The following is a 21,158-nucleotide window of genomic DNA, read 5'->3' as shown; positions in this document are numbered from 1 at the left end:
CAATCACCTGCAGGTCACTTTATAGCTCATACCAAGTAGCCCCAGGCAGGGCACAGGCAGCACTGACCTTGGACTGCACCAGAGCCCCCATCACCAAGAGGTCCCATAACCAAAACACCCACTGCCTAGCTTCAGACCACACCAGAGCACAACGCAACCACCTCCACAAATGACACAGCCAAAGGTCAAACTCAACAAGTACCAGAGGCCAGCTAGAGCAAATCCAGCTCTGTGGGGTCAGCTCCTGCACCAAAGCTCCTCCACTGTAGTCACTGCCAGTCCTCAAAACCAATTAGCCTGAGGGTCAATCGGTCCCATTGATGTGCAAACAGAAATCAAGGCTCAACTACAAAAGGAGGGCACACACAACCCACACAAGGGACACAGCTGGAGCACCTGGCTCAGGTGACCAGGGAGACTATGCCACTGTGCCCCATAGGACACCTACTACGTAAGGCCACCCTACCAAGATCAGGAGATTTAGTAGATCTACCTAATACATAGAAACAAACACAGGGAAGCAGCCAAAATGGAGAGAAACATGTCCCAAATAAAAGAACAGAACAAAGCTCCAGAAAAAGAACCAAATAAAATGGAGACAAGCAATCTCCCAGACACAGAGTTCAGAATACTAGTTATAAAAATGTTCAATGAACTTAAAAGAAGAGTAGTGAGAACTTTAACAAGGAGATAGGAAACATAAAAATGGAGATAGAAAACATAAAAAAGAACCAGTCAGAAATAAAGAATACAATAACCAAAATAAAGAATACATTAGAGGGAATCAAGAGCATATTAGATGAAGCAGAGGATCAAATCAGCAATGTAGAAGACAAGGTTGCAGAAAGCATCCAATCAGAATACCAAAAAGAAAAAAGAAACCAAAAAAAAAAAAAAAAAATGAGGACAGTTTAAGGGGCTTCTGTGACAACATCAAGCATACCAACATTCACGTCTGTTGGGGTACCAGAAGGAGAGAGAACACAAGGAATTGAAAACCTATTTGAAGAAATAATGATGGAAACTTCCCTAACCTGGTAAAGGAAATAGACATACAAGCCCAGGAAGTATACAGTCCCACAAAAGATGAACCCAAACAGGTGCACACCAAGACACATCATAATTAAAACGCCAAAGGTTAAAGACATAGAAATAATCTTAAAAGCAGCAAGAGAAAAGCAGTTAGTTACCTACAAGGTAGCTCCCATAAGACTGTCAAGCTGATTTCTCAACAGAAACTTTGCAGGCCAGAGGGAATGGCACAAAATATTCCAAGTGATGAAAAGCAAGGACCTACAACCAAGATTACACTACCCAGCAAAGCTCATTTAGAATCAAAGGACAGATAAACAGCTTCCCAGACAAGAAAAAGTTAAAAGAATTCATCACCACCAAATCAGTATTACAAGGAATGTTAGAGGGACTCCTTTAAAAAAATAAAAAATATAAATAAAATTGCAATAACAAATCTCTCAACAATTACTTTTAATGTAAATGGATTAAATGCTCCAAATAAAAGATGTGTGGTGGCTGAATGGATAAAAAAAATAAAAAACCCCTTACATATGCTGTCTACAAGAGACCCACTTCAGATCAAAAGCACAGACTGAAAGTAAAGGAATGGAAAAAGATACTCCATGAAAACAGAAACAAACAAAAAGGTAGGGTAGCAATTATTATACAAGACAAAATAGATTTTAAAACAAAGGCTATATAACAAGAGACAAAGAAGACTCCGTGATTGTACTTCTGGATATTTATCCAAAGGAACCCAAAACACTATTTGGAAGGGACATGTGCACCCATATGTTCATTGCAGCATTATTTACAATTGCCAAGATATGGAGGCAACCTGGATGTCCATCAATGGATGAATGGATAAAGAGGCGGTACATATATACAATAGAATATTACTCAGCCATAAAAAAAGAATGAAATCTTGCCATCTGCAACAACATGAATGGACCTAGAGAGTACTGTGCTGAGTGAAGTCAGACAAAGAAAAACAAATGTCGTATGATTTCACTTACAAAGCCTAACAATTAAGATCACGAACACATCTTAGCAAAAATGCTACATACCTCATTGCTGACTATCATTACGGTCACCTTCAAAGTACTCCCCTTGGGAAGCTATGCACTGACACCAGTGCCAAGTCCACCCTTCAAAGCAATTTTGGAACTCTTTTTCTGGAATGGCCATCAGAGCTGTCATCATATAACCCTTGATGTTCTGAATGTCATCAAAATATCTTCCTTTCAATATTTTATCTTTGGGTTAAAAAGTTATTGGGGGCCAGGTCAGGTGAGTAGGGAGGGTGTCCCAATACAGTATTTGTTTACTGACTAAAAACTCCCTCACAGACAGTGCCATGTGAGCTGGTGCACTGTTGTGATGCAAAAGCTCCTTTGGGACCATTTTTGCACACATGTTTCTCATGCCAAGATTTTCAGTTAAGATTTTCCTAACTGTTGGGGCGGCTGGTTGGCTCAGTTGGTTTGAGCACAGTGCTCATAACACCCAGGTCACTGGTTCAATTCCCACATAGGCCAGTGAGCTGCGCCCTCCACAACTAGATTGAAAACAACAACTCCACAACTAGATTGAAAACAACGACTTGACTTGGAGCTGATGGGTCCTGGAAAAACACACTGTTCCCCAATATTCCCCAATAAAAATTAAAAAAAAAAAAATTCTTAACTGTTTCTCTATTGATATTTACTTGGTCTGCTATGCTTCTCACAGTCAGCCAATGATTTTGATGCACAATTAGATGAATTTGTGCAATGTTTTCATCATTTTTTCTCGCTACTGGCCGTCCTGACCTCTCTTCATCAGTAGCACGTTCTCACCCCTCAGAAAAATGTTTAATCCATTTGTATACTGCCGTTTTCTTCATGGCACTATTCCCATAAACTTGGACTAACATGTCCCTGATTTCACTTCCACTCTTGCCAAGTTTAACAAGAAATTTAATGTTTGTTCGTTGTTCTAATTCAAGCTCAGACATTCTCGTGACACCACACAAAAACACTCAACAACTTTTTCGCAACGGGTTTACCGCCAGAACACAGGTGTAGTGAAAACCACCATTAAATCTAACCCAAAATGGGAAAGGAAAAGACACACATCAACATCATTGTCATTGGACATGTACCGTGTTTCCCCCAAAACAAGACCTATTCGGAAAATAAGCCCCAGTTAAGACCATCAGCCAGATGGGCACATTTAGTATGTTATGACGATGTTCCAGAAGAAGATGACATGACTGTATTTGAATAAATGTAGATTGTTGTACATGGAAAAATAAGACATCCCCTGACAATATGCCTTAATGCGTCTTTTGGAGCAAAAATTAATATAAGACCCGGCCTTATTTTCAGGGAAATATGATATAAGACCTGGTCTTATTTTCGGGGAAACACGGTAGATTCCAGCAAGTCTACCACTACTGGTCATCTGATCTATAAATGTGGTGGAATACCAAAAGAACCATCAAAAAATTTGAGAAGGAGGCTGCTGACATGAGAAAGAGCTCCTTCAAGTATGCCTGGGTCTTGGATAAACTGAAAGCTGAACGTGAGTGAGAGATCACCACTGCTATCTCCCTGTGGAAATTCAAGACCAGCAAGTATGTGACCATCACTGATGCCCCAGGACACAGAGACTTTATCAAAAACACAATTACAGACACATCTCAGGCTGACTGTGCTGTCTTGCTTGTTGCTGCTGCTGGTGGTGAATTTGAAGCAGGTATCTCCAAGAATGGGCAGATCCGGCAGCATGCCTTTCTGGCTTACACACTGGGTGTGAAACAACTAATTGTGGGTGTTAACAAAATGGATTCCACTGAGCCACCTTACAGCCAGAAGAGATACGAGGAAATCGTTAAAGAAATCAGCACCTACATTAAGAAAATTGGCTACAACCCTGACACAGTAGCATTTGTGCCAACTTCTGGATGGAATGGTGACAACATGCTGGAGCCAAGTGCAAACATGCCTTGGTTCAAGGGATGGAAAGTCACCCATAAAGATGGCAGTGCCAGTGGAACCACACTGCTTGAAGCTCTGGATTGCATCCTGCCACCAACTCGTCCAATTGACAAGCCTTTGCGTCTGCCCCTTCAGAATGTCTACAAAATTGGTGGTATTGGTACTGTCCATGTGGGCCGAGTGGAGACTGGTGTTCTCAATCCCGGCATGGTAGTCACCTTTGCTCCAGTCAGTGTTACAACTGAAGTAAAGTCTGGTGAATTGCACCATGAAGCTCTTCCTGGGGACAATGTGGGCTTCAATGTCAAGAATGTGTCTATCAAAGATGTTCGTCGTGGCAATGTGCCTGGTGACAGCAAAAATGATCCACCAATGGAGGCAGCTGGCTTCACTGCTCAGGTGATTATCCTGAACCATCCAGGCCAAATCAGTGCCAGATAGGCGCCTGTGCTGGATTGTCGCACAGCTCACATTGCTTGCAAATCTGCTGAGCTGAAAGAGAAGAGCGATCGTCGTTCAGGGAAAAAACTGGAAGATGGCCCCAAGTTTTTGAAATCTGGTGATGCTTCCATCGTTGACATGGTTCCTGGAAAGCCCATGTGTGTTGAGAGCTTCTTTGACTACCCTCCTCTTGGCCATTTTTCTGTTCGTGACATGAGACAGACAGTTGCTGTGGGTGTCATCAAATAAGTGGACAAGAAGGCAGCTGGAGCTGGCAAGATCACCAAGTCTACCCAGAAAGTTCAGAAGGCCAAATGGACATTATCCCCAATACCTGCCAGCCCAGTCGTAATCAGCGGTGGAACAATGGTCTCAGAACTGTTTGTCTCAAATGGCCATTTAAGTGTAATAGTAAAAGACTGGTTAATAATTACAGTGCATCGTAAAACCTTCAGAAGGAAAGGAGAATGTTTTGTGGACCATTCGTTTTTTTGTGTGTGGCAGTTTTTAAGTTACTGATTTTAAAAATCAGTACTTTTTAATGGAAACAGATTGACAAAAATCTGTCACAGAATTTTGAGACCCATTAAAACAAAGTTAAAAAAAACAACAACAGGCAACAACAATAATGAACGCCACTCAACAAGACACCACCACACGTCGACACAAACATAGCTGTGAGACACTAATATACCAAGGTTATGAAACCTTACTGAGCTATTTGTACAGTGCTGCCAATGTAAGCGCAAGGTGGCAAGTTCGCGAACTTAATTGTCACACCCTGTATATGTGTAATCTAAAGAACAAAATAAACAACAAACAAAACAGAACAAACTCATAGAAACAGAGAACACATCATGGTTGCCAGAGGGGAGGAGAGCTGACAGTGGGTGAAAAGGGGGAAGGGATTAAGAAATACAAATAGTTACAAAATAGTCATGGGGATGTAAAGTATAGCACAAGGAATATAATCAATAATATTGTAACAATTATGTATGGTGTTAGATGGGTACTAGATTTATCAGGGTGATCACTTTGTAATTTATATAAATATCTAATCACTATTGTACAATATATAATAATATTGTATGTCAACTGTAATTGAAAAATAAAAATTATTAAAAAATAATTTATACTTATTAGAAAATATATTTATTTATATGTAAAGGTATAAAGAGAATGTTTATTATAAAATAAGTTACAAAATAACACGTATGCTAGATAGTGATAAGAAGGAAAAAACAAGCAGGAGAAGAAATTATGAAGAATAGCAAGGAATGAAGTTTCAGATAGGATGGCCAAAGAAGGCCTCATTAAGATCACTGTTGGGTAAAGATCTGAAGAAAATTAGCTAACTTTGCAGATATCTAGCTGTGCAGAAAGCTAGAGTAAGCTAGCTATGCAGATGTCTAGTAGGCAACATTCCAAGTAGAACAGCAAGTGCAAAGGCCCCTGAGGCAGACATGACTAGTATATTCAAAACAAGCAAGATCACTATGTTTAGAGCAGAATAAAAAAGAAATGAGTTTCATATCCCTGTGGCAATCTTGTGGTTACCGATTGTGCTTTCTAATCCCCTCACCTTCCCCCTTATCCCCACCCCCACTCCCATCTAGCAACCCTCAGTTTTTCCTCTATGTCTCTGAGACTGTTTCTGATTAGTTCGTTTATTTATTCTATTCTTTAGATTCCACATATAAGTGAGATCATATGGTATTTGTCTTTCTCTGTCTGACTTATTTCACTTAGCATAATGTTCTCTAGGTCCATCCATATAGTTGCAAATGGTAAAATTTCGTTCTTCTTTATGGTTGCGTAATACTCCATTGTAGCCACAGTTTCTTAATCCAGTCATCTACCGATGGGCATTTCAATTGTTTCCATGTCTTGGCCATTGTGTATAGTGCTGCAATAAACATAGGGGTGCACAGATTTCTTCGAATTAGCATTTTGGAATTATCTGGATAAGGGGGAAGGTGAGGGGATTAGAAAGCACAATTGGTAACCACAAGATTGCCACAGGGATATAAAAGTCAATTTGGGGAATATAATCAATCATGTTGTAAAGATTTCGTAGGGTATCCAATGGACACTTGTCTCATTAGGGAGACCACCTCAGGGATGATGTAGATGCCTGATCACTGTGCTGTACACCTGAAGCTGAAGCTGAATAATAATGAATGTCAACTATAATTTAATATATATGTGCATATATTTAATATATATGTGTATACATTTAATATATATGTGTGTGTATATATACATATTCCAAGAAGTGGAGCACAGCATAAGGAATAGAGACAGTAGAAATGTCACGGCTGTATGCAATGTCAGAGGGGTAGTTGATTGGGGGAGGTGGGGTTATCACTTTGTGAGGGGTATAAATGATAAATGTCTAACTATTACAGTGTTTTGTACACATGAAACTAATAAATAAATAAATAAAAAGGAAATGAGTAATAGGGATGACAGAGAAGTACAAAGGAACTAGATCATGTAGTACTTTATAGACCATGGTAAGAACTTTGGCCTTCATTCTGAGTGAAGGTGGGAAGCCACAGTTTTCTGCCAATCAGATTTACTTTTTAACAGGATCATTCTGATTGAGAATACAGCAAAAGACAGCAAGGACAGAAATGGGGAGACCAATTAGGAGGCTATGGCCATAATTCAGGTAAAAGATGGTGGTTGGATAAGGGTGGTAGCAGTGAAGATTGGGAGAATTGATCAAATTCGGGATATATTTCAAGAATAGAGCTGAAAGGAACTTAATGCTGATCTAATCAGTATTACACAAGTCTATTGAGAGGATGCAAAGTGTGCATGTGTATAATGGGGGCTAGGGTGGTGCTGAGAGTTAGTTAAACCCTCATCTTCCAAAGTAAGAAATCAATAGATTATGCCTATAATGGGGTGGGGGCAATATAAACAAGAGAAATAGAAAAATCCTATCAACAATAAAGAGTTGAAGTGATTTCCCCCGGAAGTTGGGGGTGGGGGTATCAGGAGACCTTTTTTGTAACAAGCCTTATTAACTCTTTAAATCATACACAAGTATAACTCTAATAAAAATAAGAACTAAATTAAAAACCAACAAAACAGCTACAGATTACAATATCTAGGTCAACCAATTGGTGTGAAATTTGGGCAGTAATGGAGGAGATATTTTTGGAAAGTAGGTCCTTCCCATAACTGGTAATATTCTCATTCTACTCCCCCACATTAAAGGGAACAAAAAAGAGCAGTGACGGTGCTCTGGAGTCTGACAGGCCTGAGATCGTAAACCAGTTCTGTCAGCTTGGTGTCTTTGGGCTAAAATTTAATTCAGTGTTACATCTATAAAAAAAGGTGCTGTAAGCGTCAAATGATAGGTTCAACATGCACAGTGCCTAGACAGAGAAGGTGCTGGATAAATGTACCCATTTAATATTTACTGAGCTATTACAATTGTTGGCTAGTGTTTTTAAAATATGCAAAGGAGCTTTAATGCAAAGTAGAATACATAAAGTACCCAAAGAAAAATATATTGGACTGTGTGCGTGGGTCATTTGTTCATTCATTATGTACCGAAATTCTGCCATGTCCCAGCCCCTTCTAGGAACTGAAGATACTGCAGGGAATGAAACAGAGCTCACATTCTAGTAAAAGGAGACAGACAAGAAGAAAGTAAATAGTAGAAATAGTAAGCACTCTGAAGAAAATCAAGGTAAGGGCAGAGACTTCCTTGTCTGGGGGCCTCCAATGGTGGTCACAAAAGGTAACACACTTGAGCTGAGGAGCCATTGGGACAATGGTCAAACAGAGGGAAGAGCACTAACGACCAGAAGCAGGACAAAGCTTGCCATGTTTGAGATACAAAAAAGGGCAGTGTGGCTAGATGGTAGTGAAGAAGGAACTCGGAAGGAAACACAGTCTGAGGTGGGCTGGAGCCAGGGCATGTAAGATCTTGTAGGACAACATCAAGAGTGTGGATTTTATTTTTACTGCAGTGGGAATCCATTGGACATTGTCTGAAGCAGGGAAATATGTATCAGACACCTCTTTTATCCCACTTCACATAGCTTAGCAGTCCACCTTGTACTCCAGCCATCACAGCAGCAACCAACTTCACACAGTACGTAGCCTAAAACTCCTTGCAGCACCAGGCTTGCCTCGCTGCCTGCCACATAGCCTCTCTGATTCTAGTCCGTGAAGCCTATTGGAAACCACCAAACACTCATGTATTCATTACCCAGAAGTGAGAGGCTTACCGCTCTATGGATCAACCCTTAGCCAGTGGCAGGCAGAGTATGCCTGGGCCAGATTAAGCCCTACTTGTCCATGGCAGTGACCAAACTGAAAATGCAACCTCATATAATGTTCCCTTCCTTTTTCTTTCTCCAGTCTCCAAACCAAATGAGCTGCCTGCAAGCCCTTGTGTCAGGCTGTTTTCCAGGGGAGCCCAGGCTAAGACAAGATGTGTTCTGATTGATGTTTGTGAAGTATCACTCGGGTAGCTGGGTGGAGAATGGGCCTGCCTTAGGATCACAGAGAAGGCTTGGTAGAGGAGACCCAACCACTTGGCCCAAATGCCCTCTGTGTTTCAAAGGAGGTGGGGAAAGCCAAGCCAGGAGAGGCCTCACTTTCTCAGCAGCCAAGCACTGCTGAAGCCCCAGGTCTGCCATCTGATAGTGCCCCAAAGGAGGCTGAGTGAAAAGTTTAATGAGTCTGATCGGTCACCTTAGCTATTTGAGGAGGCAGGCAAACAGACTAGCATCACCTTGAACCATCTACTGGAGAGGATAGTTAATCCTAAAAGGTCTCAGAAGCCAGAGCAGAACCTACCACATGTATACTGTGGGATTCTGGAGCAGGTACGTGGACCACCCACAGGATCCTCACCTGAGCTTGCAGGCAAAGACCAAATGCCCAATGTCACAGAGGAGAAAGGCAGGCTCTGAAGGCATCTCAGCCTGTCTGTTTGCCTGTCTGCCTACCTCCCTGATCCGTTTTCAGCAGGGGCCTGGAGAGCAGGAAATCACAGGCACCAAGTCTCCACTGCCTCTGCCTTTGTTGCTCCCTCCCATTCATACTTGTCACTACCTCTACTTAGCCTGGCACCAGGTCACTATAGCCTCAAACCTGCTCAGGTTCTACCTGTGCTCCCATCAATTCATCACACAGCAGCCAATGTGGAGCTGTTAAAACTACTAAGATCTTGTCACTCCTCTGCTCCTCCCCCTTCAAGTAGCATCCCCTAAGTCCTTAGGATCTGGGTGTAAAGGACCCACAGGACCCAACTTTACCTGCTGTCACTTCACTTCAGTGTATTTGCCTCCTTGCCAGTCCTTTAGTACTCCTTGAGGTTTCTATAGCGAGGCTTGCCCTTGATTTTCCCCTTGAAGTATTCTTCTCCACATGCCTTCCTCCCTTCATTCCAACCTATATTCAAATATCACCTCTGCTAAGAGTCCTGTCATGACTACTCTTTCTTAAAAGAGCAGCCCATCTTATCCCCTCACCTCAGTTTATTTTTCTTCAGTGCATTACACTGTCTGACATAATGCACACACAACTCACACTTTTTAAATGTTTATTGTCTCTTCCTCATATACGCTTCATGAGGGCAGACACTATGTCTGTTTGGCTTTCTGCATGTGTCCAGCACCCAGCATAGCGCCTGGTATATAGAAGGTGCTCAATAAATATGTTGGATGGATGAGTTCCATTTCTGCCCTTAGAGCCTGTTACCCTTCCCTGCTTGTTCTCCATCTAGGGGCTGAACTCTAAGCCCTAGTTTAGCAAACTGTTGGGTAACATGCATCCTGATGAAATTCAGGGAGTGATTCACTACCTGGACCACATAACCGGCCTTAAACTGCTAGGGACAGCTGCCAAGTTGAAATCACCACCCACTTCTCCACCCGTCACCCCCAGGAAGTTCTCTTCCTGCACCCTCACTTGACACATTGGGACTTTGTACTGTGAATTATACCTGAGCCCTCCCTCCCAAACTCCTCACCTGCCACTTGGCACACCACTAACTTCTCTAACCTCTCCCTGCTAGGCTTTCTCTTTAGGGGAAATTCCCCGGGCTGCTGATAATCTGGAGTGAAGTCCAGAAGCATCTGCTGGGTACTGAGGGTAGGAGTAAGGCCTGAATGGGATGGAAATAACTCCCAGAGGTCATCAGCTCAGAAGACAGATGCTGCTCCCCTCCCACTCAGCAGAGGGTGGTAAGGTAAATTTCAAATGGGTAGGGTAGGGCGGGGGTTTCAAGAGGCCTGGTTTGGGTCTTTCATTTGCCTTGGTGGTGGGCAGGCTCAGGCCCACCAACTGCTGCCTCAGTTGGGGAAGCACAGTCTCCATGAGTTTTATTTTCTCTAAGCTCCACAGCAAACAACTCCCAGTGTACACTGCCCCTCTGAATCCACACATCCATGATGGGGTTTATCATTCTCATCATTAAATCCTTTTTCTAGAATATACTACATTCATCTTGACCTTTTAGTGAACTCCTACCTAACCTTCAGGACCCCAGTTCTAAGATCATCTATTCAGTTGAGCTTTCCCTGACACACAGGGCTGGGCCCCAACCTAAGCAGAATCCATTCTTCTTTCCTTCATGCTCCCATAGCTCTTTATTCTTGCCTCCATAACAGCACACACCACAAAATATGTTATCAATTTAAGTCAAATATCCCAAACCAAGGTCTTTGGGGGCCAGGTAGGGAACATAAAATACAGCAAGATGACAGAAAAGGATGTCCTGCATAAGCAGGATAAAATACAAACCAGCAAATCGCCATCCTCAGGCCAAACAAAATGAGTTTCATAGTGGGGACTGGCCTCGGGCTGTCACAACACTTACTGTTTTGTAAGTCTGTCTCTTACCATCGAGCACGGGCTCTTGAGAGGAGAGGTCCCATCTTATTCCTTTGTGCCACCAGTAACCTGGAGCACAGCAGGTGTTCAACAAGGAAGGAAGCCTTCTGAAAGCAGGTCCTGATAGTCAGGACAGTGAGAAGAAGACCAGAGCTGCAGTGAGGCTCAAACTGCATTCCAGGGACTCGCAGTTGCTGTTCCTATGGAGTGGGTACGCGTGTGCCCCAGTGGAAATCATGCTGCTTATTAGGTTAAAAGCACACATGGTTCACTTCCCAGAACTGGGTCCAGCACTGTCCCTCCCAATGGAAAAAGAAGAGAATTTTATTTGAACAGTCTTTCTCCTGCATGATGAAGCAGACCGTAGAAGTTCCTTGCTTCGTCATAGAAAAGGACCTTGGAAAAATTAGTTCTCAGGTCAAAACTCTGAAAACTGGTCAGCCTGACCCAAATATGAGTTCCTGAGCTGTTTTTCATGGTGTCTTGGGATGTGGTTGAGTCGAACCAGGAGGTACAGTTTGCAGTCTACTCCGCCAGCCAACACCATTATCATTTCTCTTGCCTCGGTTCTCCAAGGGAAGAGCTTGGCCCAGGCTCGCAAACAAGCCACAGCCCAAGACATGGGTGCATTGTTAATAGTAAAATGCTGCAAAACCTCCCGTATGTTAGCAAGTTAAACACAGTCAGGGAGTTGGACAGAGACCAAGTGGGAAAGAGAAAGGAGAGAATGCTGTGCTAGCCACACAGTGAGGGGCAAGCAACATGGATCTAATACAGATAGTGTTACACGGGCAAAACTGCTCCTCTGTGGTGGGCAGGAAGGCTAGAGATGGACTCCTAAGCATAAATTCCTCCCACCCCCCTAAACCCAGTTATTCAAGATCCCAGCATCAAAGATTACTTTCTTTGTCCTTTGCCACAATGCAGCTATCCTTGGTAGGGCCATCTGTAGTTTGAATGAGAGAGAGATCAGGAATCCTGACCTACTCCACCAGCCAAGTGATCAAGGATGGTCACAGTACCTTTCTGGAGTCCGCGTTTCATCACCAGTAACTTGGGAATAGCAGTGACCAGCCCTATTTCGCAGGGCCAGTGGGAGCAAGGGGTAAAGGAGGGGTTCGAATGTGCTTTGAGAACCTCCAGGCGCTGGCATTGTTAGTGCTTCACATCTTTCAGTCCATTTCATCCTCACATATCCCTAGAAAGCAAGTTCTTATTACTTTTTAGATAGGGGCCAAGTTTCAGTAGAGCTTTGTCTAACTCTATACTGTGTGCACAGCAACTCCACAAACCGTATCTGTTGTTGTTGCTGTTTTTTCCAAGAAACCTCACTGATGATTTATTAATATATTAATATATCTCTTGCAGGAATCAGTCAAACCATTTCCTAAACAGTCTTGGTGTAGAAAAGACACAATGTGGGAAAGGACCCTCACGTCTAGCCAATGAGTCTTGCCTCAATCACTCACAAAGGAACTCATCAGGGATGCCATTCTTCCCTCTCACAGGGAGGCTGAGACCATCTATTACCCCCAAGCCCTTCCTCCATGGCCATCTTTCCTGCTGCCACCCAAATCACGCTCACAGGCCCCTTTGGGAACTATGAGAAAACATGGGTGACCAAACCAAAGCAAGACGCCAGAAGCCATTCCCCCCAATTCAGTCCAGTGGGGCAGGGAAGAGTTGGCAACAAACAGGGTAGAATGCAAGGTCTTCATGGTAATAATGTATGCTGAGAGGAAGCAATGATATCATTCCTAGACACAACTGCAAGTTCTGACTTCCCTGGTAAACCATTTCTTGGAGTCCTCACAGCCTCCACAATAATTCCCTAAAACCCCAACCTGCTTTTTATCCAAAATTCCTCATAAGCAAGGGCCTGGCTACCGGGGGCTTAGATAACATTTGTCCCAAAGTGAACTCTGCCTTCCCTCAAACTGTCCCTCCTGTTGCCCTGCTACTTGGATTAAGGGAGAGTGGGTCAAGCTGGGAGCCCTACTCAGCTTTGACCCCTCGGCTACCCCATGATCACTGCTGATTATGCCTCCAGCCCATGTCAACCCTCAGGAACAAACGGTGTGTATCCCAGACAAAGCTGTGTGCTTCCTTAGGACACAGTTGACACATCTTCTAGCATGATCAGAAGGCTGGTCCTAACCCCTGTCCATAGTGTCTCTACCCCCAAACTCCAACTACACTTGACTTAAACAAACACTTCCTCTTTCACAGTTCCATGGCTTTGCACATATATATTCTTGGTAGCAAATCCCTGTCTTTCTCCATTGGGAAACTCATTTATATTTCAGGATCCAGCTCAAACTTCACTACCTCTGTGACCCTGGGAAGAGCAGACTGCTGCCTCCTCTATGACCCTGCAGAACTCAGCACACATCCCTATGGCAGCCATGGCAACCGCAGGGCCCTGCTTTAAGGGAACAGGCCTAATTTTAAATATTCATTCCTGCTGTCGCCACAATAAACACATGTGTACTTATCAGGCCATGTGTTCCAATTTTGGGTTCAGAAATTACAGTCACTACAGCAACAGCAATGATAGCACTGCATGCTAGTTTTATTTATACATCTATTCTCCCAACCAGATGTGAGCTCCTGAAAAAAAAGGGACCGTCTCTTATTTACCTTTTTTCTCACCAGTGCTTATAACAATACTTGGGAAAAAGTAGATACTGAATATACAAACCGTGAACTTGTCGCCATTTAATGATCTCCCTGACATGTAGTTTATGTCTCGGGTATCAGAAGGTAACTTCTAGCCAACAACCATAATTAAACTCAACAGACCACCCTTCCAAGTTTCAGGCATTTTTCCTTTTACTCTCATTTCAAGTTGTTCACTGCTCCAGACAGAAAAGGCCAGCTCAAGGCTGTGGCTCTTAAATGATGCCCCAGGAAATAAAGTTAATAGAGCAAAGAGGAATCTTAAGAAATATGAATAAATAAATCTGATGGACACTATCCTAACCAAGTGATTTTGGCATCACTACCAGTGGGGTAACCTGGCATCAAGTGGTGCCTGCCGTGGTGCCATGTGAAGTACACAACATTACCACTGAGTCATTCTCACCAAAACTGTGCCACCCGAGTCTAATCAAGCCTCTAAATTCAACTTCCCATTCACTAGAAATATGAGGGATAAAGGAACTAGTCAAAAGACACCAGAAGGAAATCATGAGACAAATCCAGAAAGTGATTCTTAACAATAACAAAAACAAAAGCCATTAGAAGGCATTGTCCTGAACTAAACCCATACTGGTTCAAGGGGGAAAAACACTACAGAACACATTCTGGAGAAAGTTGGAGAAACTGAAAAATGGACCAGCCTGTGGATGCTATTATAGAATGTGATAAGAGTATTGTGCTTATTCTTAAAAGTTGTATGTTGAGGTATCCAGGGGTAAAGTATCATGATGTCTGCAACTTCCTTTCAAACAAAAATATTTCTATTACATACATAGAAAGATACAACAAATACAGCAAAATATGATTCAACTATTGACTCTAGGTAGAGTATGTGTGGGGTTCACTGTTATTCTTTCAACTTTTCTGTTTGAAATTTTTCATACTGAAAAGTTGGGAAAAAAAGAGTATTAATAATCTCCTCAGAATGAAAATATTACTGATATGAAAAAGAACCAACGGGAGATCTTGGAAATGAAAAATGTAACTGTCAAAATTAAGAAACCAAAGACGAAATGAATATCAGAAGAGATATGACTGAAAAGCAAATCAGTGAGCTGGAAGGTAGAGCCCAGGGGTTGTCCAGAACACAGCACAACAGAACAAGCTTTAAGACAGAGGAATAGGTAAGAGATGTGGAGGACAGGGGACAGAACAGGGAGAATGACAAGAAGGAGTTAATTAAAGAAATAAAAGGAAATTTCTTCGAGCTTTAAAAATATAGGAAGTATACCTACTGAGTTCACAGCAGGATGAATGAAAAATATCCCATAACCTAGACACACTATGGTAAGATTTCAGAACATGAGGAAGCATTTTTTTTTTTTTTAAATATAAATGCTTACAAAAAAAAACAAAGTGAGTTGACTACAAGCAAACAATAAGTCAACTAGACTCAGACCTTGCATCAGCAGCATTGGGTGCTTTAAGATAGTGCAATATATTCACAGTTCTGAGGAAATTATTTTATAAGTAGATTTCTATATCTAGTCAAGCTAACATCTCAGGGGCAACAGGGGTGGAAATAAAGTTAATTTTGGACATGTGGTTACTGAAAGTTTATCATCACTTACAGACTTTCTGTAAGAATCACCTGAGGAACAATTCAGGCAAAATGAAAATGAATCAAAGAAATAAAGGACAGTAAGACTACTGGTCAAGATGGTGGAGTAGGAAAACACTGTGCTTCCCTCCTCTCACAACCATATCAAAATTACAACTAACTACAGAACAACCATCATTGAGAATGGCCTGAAGTCTAGCTAAACAGAAGTCCTATAACTAAGGACATACAGAAGAAACCACCTTGAGACTGGTAGGAGGGGTGGAGATGCGGAACAGGCTGGTCCCACACCCATGTGTGGTGGTTAAAAATCAGTAGAGATATCTCAGCTGTGTAAGTTCCCCCAGAGAAGCAAGGGGTCCCAGCCCCAGGGCTCCCCAGCCTAGGGCTCCAGTGCTGGGAAGATAAGTCCCCATGACTTCTGGCTGTGAAAACCAGCAGAGATTGTGGCTGAGTGAGACAAAGGGTGACTAGAGTGCCAGGTGCTCCTCTTAAAGGGCCTGAGCATGGACTGATTCGCTAATGGGCTCACTTGCTCTGAGCTCCAGAGCTGGGGTAGCAGTTCGAAAAGTGCCAGGGACTTACCACGAGGAACTGAATTGTCTGGCTTCAGAGCAAGAGCTGGAGGGGCAGCTTTCTCCCAGGAAGAAGTGCTGGCAGACACCATTGTTCCTTTGTTGAGCCCTCAGTCAGCTGCTACATCTGAGTCTCCATCAACTTGGCTAACACTCTTTGCCCCACCCTGGTGATTCCCTGAGACCCCACTCCACCCAAATTGTCACTTCCAGTGTCTTTTCCAAACAAATGGCCTGTCTTGGCTCATGCTGAGGACTTTCCTAATATCTCTCAAAGGTTTGCATACCCCAAGCAAGCATCATCTGGCCTCAGCATGCCCCATACCACTTGCTGAGGAGCTCCAAGACCAGCACTAATGGCAGCCACCCTTGGTTTGCAGCTTGGAGTTTCCCAGGCATCTCCAAGCCCAGTGCAACTGGCAACCACCTGCAGATCACTTTGTAGCTCATACAAAGTGGCCCTGAGCAGGGCACAGGAAGTGGCTGAACTTGGCCTGCAACAGAGCCTCTCTTAAGAGACCCCAAAACCAACATACCCAGTGGCCAGTTTCAGACTACATCAGAGCACTACACAATCACCTCCAAAAAAGATACAACCAAAGGGCAGATTGAGCAGGCACCAGAGCCCTGATAAAGAAAATCCTGTTCTGTAGGGTCAGCCCCTGTACACCAGCTCCGCCACTGTAATGACCACCAGTCCTCACAACAAATCAGCCTAAGGGTCAATCCCTCCTACTGACATGCAAACAGAAATCAAGGCTCAATTACAACAGGACACACACAACCCACATAACGGACATACGTGGAGTACACAGCTCAGTTGACAAGAGAGATTGTGCCACTGGGCCCCACAGGACACCTACTACATAAGGCACCTACTACTAAGACTGGAAGACATAGTAGCCCTACCTAACACATAGAAACAAACACAGGGAGGCAGCCAAAATGGGGAGACAAAGAAATATGTCCCAAATGAAAGAACAGAACAAAGCTCCAGAAAAAGAACTAAACAAAATAGAGACAAGCAATCTACCAGACACTGAGTTCCAAACATTGGTTATAAGGATGCTCAATGATCTCAGTGAGAACTTCAACAAAGAGACAGGAAACATAAAAATGGAGCTAGAAAACATAAAAAAGAACCAGTCAGAAATGAAGAATACAATAACAGAAATAAAGAATTCATTAGAGGGAATCAACAGGATATTAGATGAAGCAGAAGATCAAATCAGCAACTTAGAAGATAAGGTAGCAGAAAACACCCAATCAGAACACCAAAAAGCAAAAAGAATTAAAAAAAAAAAAATGAGGATAGTTTATGGGGCATCTGGGAGGACAAGTGCACCAACATTCACATCCTAGGAATACCAGAAAGAGAAAAGAAAGAGCAAGAAATTGAAAACCTATTTGAAGAAATAATGACAAAAACTTCCCTAATCTGGCAAAGGAAAGACATACAAGCCCAGGAAGTGCAGAGTCTCAAACAAGATGAACCCAAAGAGGTCCACACCAAGACATCATAATGAAAATGCCAAAGGTTAAAGTCAAAGAGAGAATCTTAAAAGCAGCAAGAAAAAAACAGTTCGTTATGTACAAGGGAGCTCCCATAAGCCTGTCAAGCTGATTTCTCAACAGAAACTTTACAGGCCAGAAGGGATTGGTACAGAATAATCAAAGTGATGAAAAGTAAGGGCCTATAACCAAGATTACTCCCCCAGCAAAGCTACTACTTAGAATCAAAGGACAGATAAACAGTTCCCCAGAAAAAACTAAAGGATTACAAGGAATCAACACCAAGCCAGGATTATAAGGAATTTTAGGGGGACTACTTTAAGATTAAAAAAAAAAAAAAAGATAAAAAGTATGAAAATGGCAATAACTACCTATCTCTCAACAATTACCTTTAAATGTAAATGGATTAAATGCTCCAATCAAAAGACATGCAGTGACTGAATGGATTAAAAAAACAAAACCCTTACATATGCTGCCTATAAGAGACTCACTTCAGATTGAAAGACATACACAGACTGAAAGTAAAGGAATGGAAAGTTATTTCATGAAAATCGAAAAGAAAAAAAAAATCTGGAGTAGCAATACTCATACCATACAAAACAGACTTTAAAGCAAAGACTATTACGAGATAAAGAAGGACCCAGAAATCTCAGCTCTGGGTATTTATCTGAAGAAACGCATAGCACTACTTGGAAGGGGTATGTGCATTCATATGTTCATTGCAGTTCATTGTTTACAATCGCCAAGATATGGAGGCAGCCTGGGTGTCCATCAATGGATCAATGGATAAAGAAGAGGTAGTACATATAGAGGGTGCCTAAAAAATGTATATACATTTTAAGAAAGGAAAATTGTGTTAAAATTGTAATAATATATACCATTAACAAAAGATGAATACAAGTCATGTTTGACTTCTGCAATTACAAGAGGTGCTCAAAGTGGTTACCATCAGCATCCAGACACTTCTGAGTATGGCGAACTACTGCTTGAGCAATGTTGACCAAATTGTCCACTTGTATACATTTTATTGGCACCCTTAGTATATACAATGACTATTACTCAGCTGTAAAAAAGAATCAAATCTTGCCATCTGCGGGAGGCCAGATGGCTCAGTTGGTTAGAGCGCATGCTCTTAACAAGGTTGCCAGTTCGATTCCCACATGGGATGGTAGGCTGAGCCCCCTGCAACTAAGATTGAAAATGGCAACTGGAGGTGGAGCTGAGCTGCGCCCTCCACAACTAGATTGAAGGACAATGACTTGACTAGGCGCTGATGGGTCCTAGAAAAAAACACAGTTATCCAATTTGAAAACAAAAACAAAAAACTTGCCATCTGCAACAACATGAATGGACCTAGAGGGTATGGTGCTGAGTGGAGTAAGTTAGACAGAGAAAGACGAATGTCATATGATTTCAATTATATACGGGATCTAGAGAACAGGATAAACAAACAATGAAACAGAAATAAGCTCATAGATACAGAGAGCATTTTGATGGTTACAAGATTTGGAGAATGGGTGAAGTGGGGGAGGACAGTAAGAGGTACAAATTGGTAGTTACAAAACAGTCATGTGAACTACCCACCCACTCCTCCTCCTTCTCCCAGTGCCACTGAGTTGAATTCTGAGCCACCACTGAAGCCACAGGCACTGTGGCTTTTGGAGTTACAGTGACCGAAGTTGTTATCAAAGTTTTTAATGATGTGAAAGTAAGGAAACCTACACTAGAGGAGATCTAAAGAAAGAAAGCAGTTCTCTTCTGTGTAAGTGATGACAATAGACAATTGTAGGGGAAGCAAAGCAGATCTTGGTGGGTGACATTGGTAGATACTGTAGAGGACCCCCACACATCTTTTGTGAAGTTGCTACTTCTGAATGATTGCCAATATGCTTTGTACCATGTCATGTATGAAACAAGAGTCTAAGAAAGACCTAGTATGTATATTCTGGGTTCCTGAAAATGCACCTTTAAAAAGCAAGATGATTTATGCTAGCTTTAAAGATGCCATTAAAAAGAAATTTACAGGTATTAAAAATGCAAATAAATGACTTAGATGACATAAAGGACCATTCAACACTTGAAGAAAAATTGGGAGGCAACGTTTTACCTGAAGGAAAACCCTTATCAAATTTAGTTAGCAAGTCATTAGGTAAACAGGGAGGTCCCTGGTGGAATAAACAAAGACAGCTATATCCTAAAACTCCAGGTTTTTAAATCACTCCTTCGCTCCAGGACAAAATGTAACATCGTCTTGAGGTTAATCATAAAATTATTTTGGCCTGACAAATGGAGCAGATCTGATAGGTAAGAGTGGGTTACTTTGCTGATTCCTTTAGGATGGGCAAGCAGAACAAACCTGGTAGACGAATTTCATTAAAAGCCGCCAGCTTCCCTTCCCCAAACAGGCAAGGGAAGGTATAAAAGAGCTTTTGCCTCAGTCACGGGACACCCCCATTCAGGACCCCCTCCCACTCAGGAGCTCTGACCCTTTGCTTTCAATAAACTATCCTCGTTTTAAAACTCTTTGCCTCTCAAGTGCCATCTAGATCTTAAGGATCTTCCATTTCTTCAGCTCAATTGAACTAGTATTAGGATTTTTTGGATTTTTTTCCCCTCTTCCCACTGGGTCCATCCAACACAATGAATAAAGGACATATCACTTATGTAAGCAGCCTATCGGTGATTGCCATTAGACTGTTAAATACTGTTACTCTAATATACAACCCAAGGAATACCGTCCCATAATATTTACACCAAAACAAACTTGCCTCCTTTGCAGCAAGCAATACAATGAATGTGATTGTCAATGTGAATAACTTAGAACACTGCAAAGGGTAAGCTAACTGAATGCCTTGAAAGCATTATCCACTTGTCAGATGGTAAACTTTATTCAGTATTATTTATAGTTGCACTTGATTACAGTTCTTTGAGGCTCCAGCATTCACCTGCCTTGGCAAGCCTATTTTTGTGACATGGAAGCATGGATATAACATTATGCACTGAAAGCACATTTTTGTAATGAGTTTAACTCCCCACCCCCAAAAGAAATGCCAATTAAGTTGTATTAACTGCCTCATCAACTTATCCTAGTACCTCAGTGTTCATTCCTGTTACCTGAATACCTTCTTAAAAGAAATCTGTTATTAATGACATTTTTTCCATTGAGTGTACACTACTGAATAAGTGTAGGAGTTTTATGTTTACCATGTAAGTCTTGCAACACTAAATGTATTTTGAATATCAGTCATGATGGCAATTTCTGTAAAAAAGAGCCTTAAATGGAATGTTGTTGTTTAAGATCAAACTCCTCACCCTAACAAAAATGGCCATGTTGCAATAAAAATTGTGAATATTAAAAAAAAAATAGTCATGGGGATGAAGAGTATAACATGGGGGAACACAGTCTGTAGTATTGTAATAACTAAGTATGGTATCAGATAGGTACTGGATTTATTGGGGTGATCACTTCATAAGTTATATAAATGTCTAATCACTGTGCTATACACCTGA

At 42.0% G+C, this 21,158-nt stretch overlaps 1 protein-coding gene and 2 pseudogenes across 2 annotated transcripts in view; 2 read left to right on the top strand and 1 right to left on the bottom strand.

The window, feature by feature from the left end:
- Positions 1-21,158, bottom strand: part of RAB43 (RAB43, member RAS oncogene family) — a 39,461-nt gene that overhangs the window by 9,792 nt on the left and 8,511 nt on the right. The gene's annotated exons all lie outside the window — the stretch shown is intronic.
- LOC109438865 (elongation factor 1-alpha 1) lies at positions 3,109-13,731 on the top strand (annotated as a pseudogene).
- LOC109438864 (cofilin-2) lies at positions 15,014-19,862 on the top strand (annotated as a pseudogene).

Source organism: Rhinolophus sinicus, linkage group LG09 (genome assembly GCF_036562045.2).
Source record: "Rhinolophus sinicus isolate RSC01 linkage group LG09, ASM3656204v1, whole genome shotgun sequence".
Lineage (NCBI taxonomy): Eukaryota > Metazoa > Chordata > Mammalia > Chiroptera > Rhinolophidae > Rhinolophus > Rhinolophus sinicus.
Note: the sequence above shows the minus strand (reverse complement) of the source record. Positions and strands in the feature narration are given on the sequence as shown.